The following is an 8,091-nucleotide window of genomic DNA, read 5'->3' as shown; positions in this document are numbered from 1 at the left end:
TCTGCAGCCCCGGTCGTGCGTGCATGGCGCTTCGCTGGTGGCAGGGCCTCTCCTGAGGTCGGCACACCTGAGGGAGCCCCACAGCCCTGCTGCTCCGGGCCTTTCCCTCCGGGCCCAGCTATAAGTGCAGCTGTTATGCTCACGCTTTAGAAAACACCGCTCGGCCTCAGTCAGACTGCGCCTCCTCCTTCCACCTCTGTCCTCTTTAGCATCTGCCCTCCCCTTCCTGTTAACCCAGATCCTGCCCTTTGACCCCAGCCTCCCCAAAATGCCCCAGGCCACGGCAGGTCTGGACAGCCGGGGGCTGGTCTGCCCTGGGCTGGTGACCTCCACTCCCTCGAGGGTGAGCAAGCACCCCGCAGCTGCTGTAACGAACGACCACAGGCTGGCGGCTTCAACAACATACAATCCCGTTATTCTGGAGGCCAGAGTACAAATTAAGGGGTGGGCAGGCCCAGCCTCGCTCTGGAGGTGCTAGGGGAGGTTTCCCGGCTCTTCCAGCTTCTGGTGGCTGCCGACAGTCCTTGGCCGTAGAAGCGTTATTCCAGACTCTGCCACCTTCTTCCCTCTGCGTGTCTGTGTTCGAATCCCTCCTCTTACACGGACACCAGTTACAGGGTTAGGGCCAGTACAACCTCATCTTGGTTGATTACACCTGCAAAGACCCTATTTCCAGATAAGTTCACCGTCACAGGTTCTAAGTAGATGGGAATTTGGGAGGACACTGGTCATCCCACTATAGGGGTCACTGGGTGCCACGAATCAGACGTAAGCCTGCATCCACATCTATGATCAGGTGATTTCTCCCAAGCAGCTGCTGAGACTGGAGGGGGCTCTAGGAGAGGACACTGGTCAGTGAGCACTGTACCAGCTGCATCCAAGACTCAGGCACACTGTGGCCACAGGTAGGTGCCGTGTGCTGGCTCAGGTGTGCCCTGCGTCAGGTAGGAGTGGACTGGCTCAGGCATGCCCCAGCTCAGGCACGTGCTGGCTCAGGTCTGTGGGCTCCTGCAGGTCACAGCAAGCAGCAGGTGCTCCACACCTGCCCAGCAAGCAGCAGGGCGATCCCCTGAAGCAGCAGGGTTGGTGACGGGGACAGGTCCTCCCGTGGCTAAGAGTTTCGATGTTATGCCGGGAGGATGCGCTGGGGCAGCAGATGGGCCAGGACCCCGCGACCCTGTTGCTGGGTTCATGCTCCGTGGTGCTCTGGGTGTTGACTCTGACACGGGAGGATGCCACAGGGCGTGCAGATGCGGCAGAACCAGAATGTCGGGTTTGGGTTTCGGTTTCAGGGCTGGCCTTCTTCCTGCTGGCAGTACAGGGACCCTGGGAGGAGCCGGGCACCTGACCCCATGTGCGACCTCAGGGCTGGATAGCAGCTTCCACTCCGCGTGTGGCTTCAGCTTTTTACAAAGAAGTGCCGTGGCAGCTGGTGAGAGCCGGCCCAGGGAAGAAGTCTTCTTAGTGGGAGTCTGGAGAGAGAGCAGGGCCAGCAGGTGGGGAGGTACCCCCCCGGGGTCTGCCTTTGTTCCGAGGGTGCTGCAGTTGTGGGGGGAGAGGGTGGGGTTTGGTGCTGAGGGTTCAGCCCTAGAGATGGGTGCCTGCTGCCGGCACACATGACCCTCGCTTTCCGTGGCGTGTGAGCTGGATACCAAACAGAGCAGCCCCCGGCAGTCCAAGGCTGCTTGGAGGTGGGAGGGGCTGGAAGGGTCACCATTTCTGAGAGCCCTGCCCTCCTGCTGCCCAGAACCGCCTGTGGACACCTGAGGCCACTATATGCCCAGCTCGCTCTGTGACACTGGAATTCTTGCTCTCCCACATCCATCCTCAGGGAAGTCCCCACACCACGGAGCCCTGAGGGGCCGGGAGAGGCACTCAGAGGGTCTCCAGAGGGTCCTTCTGGCTGCCTAATGTCCCCGTCTCGGCTGAGGTCAGTCCTGGTCCCCGTGCGGGACGGAGCTGCGGGCACCTTTCTTCGGCTCTGTCCAGAGGTTGAAGGGGAGGTGTGACCCAAGCCCTCCTTCCCCCTGCCAAACTTCACCCCCCAGTGTCCCTTGCCGTTGTGTGGTCTTCTCTAAGAAGCAGCCAGGGCCTCCCAGCACAACAAAGGCTCTGCCTGCCCCTGTCTCTTCCTCTCCCTGCTAGACTTGTAGGGAGCCTTCGCCTCCTCCTTGTGTGTTTCCCCAGAGAGCCACGGGTCCCAGACCCCCACCCTCCCCGGGTCAGCCAGGACCCCGGCCTGGCCCCGGACATTCCTCCTCCTCCTAGCGGGCCCCAAGGGACATCCTTACTCTCTTGGCCCCAGTGACGTTGGACACCCTTTCTCAGCACTTCTCTCAAACGTGCTGGTGGCAGGAGCTAAGGTCTGGGCCTGTCTCATGACACCGAGATAAGAAAAACATGCTTTCCGAGCTGCTCTGCAGACCACGGTATCTGTGGGCGGCATGCTCTTGTGTTTACAGACTGCCCTGCTGTGCCTCAGTGTTTTCTCCTTCTCTCCTCTGCCATCCCAGATGGGACACACAGGGATGGCCTCAGACCTGTCCTCCTGCTGGTTTGGGCTCCCCAAGGGCTCGGGCCCTGGCACTCCAATGCTCGGGCCCTGGCACTCCAATGCTCACGAGCCACCCACCCCATCTTGACTGCTTGGGGAGTCAGGCTGACCCTGTGGCCTCCAGCTGGAGGCCTCTGGTAATGCCCTGGGCCTAGTTTCAGGCATCGGGGTACCTGTCTGGAGGAGCTGGGGTGGGACAGACTGTAGCTGTGGGGGTCATGTGCTCAGTCGGGGTCTGGCCACAGCTCACACCTGCCCAGGTGGCCCGTTGAGACCCAGGGGAACCTCACGACTGCCATGTGCGGGTACTCCTGCCCTGGCCTCTGGTGGTGAGCTGGACCCCCAGGCGAGGGGCCCTAGCAGACACCCCAGACCAGGCTGGCTGGCCTGACACGCCCTGTCAGCTCCGGGTGAGGATGGAGCCTGGAGTCGGCTGCACGGCAGGGCTGCCCTTCCAGCTCCAGCACCGGGACCCTGCCCTCCAGAGGAGTGGGTGGCTGTGAGTCATACTGGTGTGAGGCGGCCGCCGGTGCCAAGGGGGTGGAGAGCTGGGTGGGTGGGGCAGCTGAACTGCAGTTTCAACTCTGGTCTGTGCGGCAGGGCCTTGGGGAGGCAGGAGTCTGGGAGGGTCAAATGTGCGTGCAATGGGGGCGCCTGGGTGGCACAGCGGTTAAGCGTCTGCCTTCAGCTCAGGGCGTGATCCCGGCGATCTGGGATCGAGCCCCACATCAGGCTCTTCTGCTATGAGCCTGCTTCTTCCTCTCCCACTCCCCATGCTTGTGTTCCCTCTCTCGCTGGCTGTCTCTATCTCTGTCGAATAAATAAATAAAATCTTAAAAAAAAAAAAAATGTGCGTGCAATGGCCCCAGGGTAGGAGGGGTAGGAGGCCAGTGGAAGGGACAGAGCACCAGATGACTTTTAAAGAGTTTTCAGCAAATCCCTCTTGCTTTCTCCTGTCATTTGGCCCGTGAGACTGAGGAAAAGGATCTTGGGTTGGCAGCTTATATAGTTTTGATTCCCTGTTGCATGTGCTCTACTTCCAGGTATGCACTCCTATCTGTTCTGTCATTGATTACACCCTTTACCTGTGGTGGTCAACAGAACAGTGGCCTCCAAAGACGTCCTCACCCTAACCCTGACCTACAGCTATGCTCCCTCACACGGCAAAGTGGGACTAAAGCCGTACATAGAGTCAAATTGCTGGTAAGACGGGGAGATTATTCTGGATCATCTGCTGGCCCTAATGTCGTCAGGGGTCCTTAAAAGTGGGAGAGGGACGCAGAAGAGAGAGAACCAGGAGACGCAGCTTGAGGACTCGGCCCGAGGCTGCCGGCTGTGAGGACTCTGGTCTCCCCCTGGGGCCTCCCGAGGGACCCTGCCCTGCCCACACCTGGACCTCAGGCCAGCGTGAGTCTGGTGGGACCGAAGCCTGCAGAGCTGTGTGATAATAAACTTGGGTTGTTTGAGGCCATGGTAAGTTCGTGATTTGTCCCAGCAGCTATGTACCCTCTTACCTGCGGTCCCCAGGTGGCACCGGGTGCTCATGACTCCCCTAAAGTTGTGTATAAGATGCTGTGTTATACGTCTACTTGCATTTTTAGAAAACAGGCTCCCAACTTTTATCAAAATCTCAAGGTCAGGAATATGACTCCACATGGGTGGAGAGTACGGGGCACGTGTGGTTTCTCTGACTGATCTCTGGGGGATCGTGCCCTTTCCCCACCCCTCCGGTCTCCCCGTCTTTCCCTCTGTCTCTGTCTCTCTGTGTCCCTCCCCTTGTCTCAGGTAGTTCTTCCCCTTTGCCGACTAACTTGCTGCCTGCCTGCTGGGAGCTGCCTGCTTCCAGGTGTGGTGCCAGCTCTGTGGGGAGCTGTGCCAGTCCACACCCGGGCTCACCTGTCGTAAGTCACCTTCTCCGTCCAGACATGAGGGCGGAGTCCTCTGGCACTCACTGTCACCAGCCTCAGTGACTCCCTACCCCTCCCCAGCCCAGCTCCTCCTCCAGTGCCCAAGACCCTCTTCCCGGTGGCACCTCATGGCTTGTACGTGTGCCGAAAGGCTCCTGGGCCCTCCTGTCATTCTCTCTGGTCTGCAGGACACACCCCAGATGTGCGGACCCCCGTCCCCAGATCCTCTTCATCTGTTGCTGGATAGCAGCACCTTGCCTGTCACCAGGAGGTGCCCCACCTGCCCTGCATTTTGGCCATGCCCAGGCTGCCAGGGCTCTGCTCACTGGCACCTGACACAGACATGTCAGAAGGTGTCCAGCGGAGGGAGAAGGCCTGGCCCGAGCAGCCGCACTGGGGCAGGTGTGGGCACAGCCCTGGGGTGCCGGGCCTGGGCTCCCTCGGTCCTCGCTGGCCCACAAGGACCACTCACAAAGGGAGGTGCTTGCTGTGGTCTTGGCTGGTTTTGCTCCTGCAGTGCTCCCCCACACAGCAAGGACACTGGGGCTCAGAGTCAACACCCCCCCCGTTAGAGCTCCATTCAGAAGGGCTGTTGGGGAGCTCTAGCCCAGGACTTTCCCCAAACCCTGCAACCCCTCGCCAACGTGCACCAAGTGCTGATGAGACTTTTCCAGGACAGCGCCCCTCTGTAGCCCCTCAGCCCTTCATCCCCACCACCCACGCAGGAAGGAGACGAGGGTCCTCCTCCTGTCCCTCCTGTCTACTGGGCTCAGGACCCAGGAGGCTGGGCGAGGGCTCCCCTGCAGGTCTGTCCCCAGGGCGCAGGCAGGCTGAGGGCAGCCTACACCCACACCCCGGCCCCCATGGCCCTCTGTGCTTTGGAGGACGAGGTAGACGTGTCAGTGCCGCAGCCTTGGTTTCTTAGACCCCCAGTCAGGGCCACTGTCCACCTGAGCAGACAACCCCTTCATGGATAAAGGGCCGCGTACGGAGATGGGAGCACGCTGGGGAGCATGGTCGATGTTCTGCACGCGTGACCGCCGTGCCCTTCCTCCGCGGAGGGCGGAGCCTGCCTGCCCGATTTAGCGGGCTTTCTCCTGAGTCACATGCTTCGCAGACCCCAGGGCTTGGAGGCTGTGGGCCCTGCGGTGCTGCGGGTCTGCCCACTGGGTCAGGGGACGCCGGGGCTCACGGGGTGAGCACGCAGCCGGGGCCCACTCTGGACTCCACGCTTGTGGACCCCACGCTTGTGGACCCCCTTGGCAGGTTTTCACCCCAGAGCATGTGGAACTGAGAAGATACACCACGTGACTGCGGGGATCAGTGTCTGAAGCTGCCTACCTGTAGCCCCATCCGTTTTTAGAAAGAAGGTCAGAGGACATGGGGCCAGGCTAAGGTTTGCTTTATTTCCAGCCGGTCTTTCCCACTCACTGAAGCCCGGCTTTGAAATGTCCAGGCTCCTGGCCGTCAGTATGTGAGCAGCCTTCTGGTTGCCCTCAGGGGCTGGGTCTCCTCGTGCCGTGAAGAAGGGCCGTTAACTGCAGGCAGGCTGGCAATTGTCAGGACACACGGAGCTGGTGTGGTTGTGCCCAAAGCCACTCAGGGGAGGCCATGGCAGAGAGGGAGTGGGTCACTCACACTTTGGACGTTGCGAAGGGGGCGAAATGGGGGCAGAGACCGTGGAACCCAGACACGCAAACCCAGACACACACATGCACGCGCACTATACTCGCACACTGCTTGCACACACATGCTTGCACACCTGCTCACATGTTTGCACACACGCTTTCCACACACTCACACTCTCAAGTGTACATGTACTTGCACACACATGCTTACACACATGCCCATGTGCCAGCCTACACTCACACACATACATGTGCTCGCTTGCACGTGTGCACGCATGCTCACACCCACACACATGTGCTCGCTTGCACGCATGCTCACACCCACACACATGTGCTTGCACACACATGCACACACTCACACAATGCACATGTACTGGCCCCCCCATACACGTGCTCGCTTGCACACGTGCACAGTGCTCACACACACGTTCTCACACAGTACTCTCAGACGTGCACTGCCCTCACACGTATGCTTGTGCACACACTCGCACACATGCACGCATGCACCACACTGACCCTGACCCTGACCCTCCGGACAGAGTAGGGGAGGCCCCAGTTCTGAGTCTCTGCAGGCTGGGCCTTGGCCTTAGCTGTGCCTCCCGGTGCCAGTGCTTTGGGAATGAACATCCCCCCCACCCCAGACAGAAACTGAAGTGTGGGGTCTGTATGTGTATCTGTGGGCGTGCATGTTTGTGCAAGGCTGAGGAAGTTGGCCAGGGGCATGGGGTCCCTGTGACCTCACTACCGCCAGATCATGTCCAGTGTCCTCACGGGTACTGTGTCCTCATCCTTGTCCGTAAGCGGAAACTGTGATGTAAGCCCTCCATCCCTTGCTGGCTCTGCCACTTGGGTTTGGAAGGAAAGCTGGCTGCAGGGAGGGCCTGGCACCCCATGGCTGAGTGTCCAGCTGGACCTGAGGGCCAGGTTCCCAGACCCTCGTGGGGAAGACAGGGGCCAAGTCTGGCCCTGGTGAGGGGCCTGGGGAGAAGGCGGTGTGTCCCACGGGTGGGGGCTGGGACCCCCTCATTAGAGCTGCAGCTGACATGAGGCGTCCACCCCACTAATTGATTAAACTGTTCAGTTCAGGCCTGTGTGGTGGGAACTGGCCCGGTTAGGCTGTCAGGGTAAAATGTGGGGCAGCTTTCTGCGTCGGCAGTCGCTCTAGGCGTCATGTGACTGGGAACCACGTTAATCAGTGAGATCAGTCATGCTGCCCCTTCTCCAGCTGCTTCGTGCGGTCGCAACGGGGGAGATCCCAGGGGAGCTTTGAGACCCTGGAGTTCTGCACTGACAACGCTTCGAATGCGTGCTGGGTGACGGCCTACTGTGCGTGGCCCCACAGGGGCCCTGCCTGCTCACAGACTCGGCTCCGGATGGTGGGTGGTGAAGTGCTGTGAAGAGAAGTGAACGGGGAGTGTGTACCTATGGGGTCGGCCCTGAGCACAGGCCAAGGGAAACAGGCCCGAGGGGTTCTGGGAGTCCTCCAGGGGAGGGATAGCTGCCAAAGCCCTGAGCCATGAACACCCATCCCTCCCCCTCCCCCCAGGTACCTTCCCACCAGGACAACGTCAACCCTAGATGTGGGATGTGGATGCTTTGAGTCTTGGGAGGAGGGCAGGGCCTCTGTTCCCAGTGCAGCAGGCAGGGCCTGGCACAGAGTAGACGCTCGGGTCCTGTTCCCTCCGAAGAGCCGCCTGGGCTGGGGCCAGCACCGCAGTCACAGGTGAGAGAGGGGAGGGGTTCAGGTCTGTGGGTGGGGGACAGACGTGTGCCAACACGGGGCTGTGAGGTGGAAACCAGGCTGTTCAGGGACCGCAGCACCCCATGCAGGAGCCACGTGAGGGTGGGGGCCACGGAGAACGTGCGGAATTCAGTGTCAACACCGGCCATTGTGCACGGCCCCCGGGCGGGTGGCGATTTACAAAAACAGCCGTGGTTTGGTGCATATCCCTGTGGTGAGGTCACGGCTGCCGGGGGCTTTGGAATTCCGTCTTCAGAAGCA

Source organism: Ursus maritimus, unplaced genomic scaffold (assembly GCF_017311325.1).
Source record: "Ursus maritimus isolate PB19 unplaced genomic scaffold, ASM1731132v1 scaffold_24, whole genome shotgun sequence".
Lineage (NCBI taxonomy): Eukaryota > Metazoa > Chordata > Mammalia > Carnivora > Ursidae > Ursus > Ursus maritimus.
Note: the sequence above shows the minus strand (reverse complement) of the source record.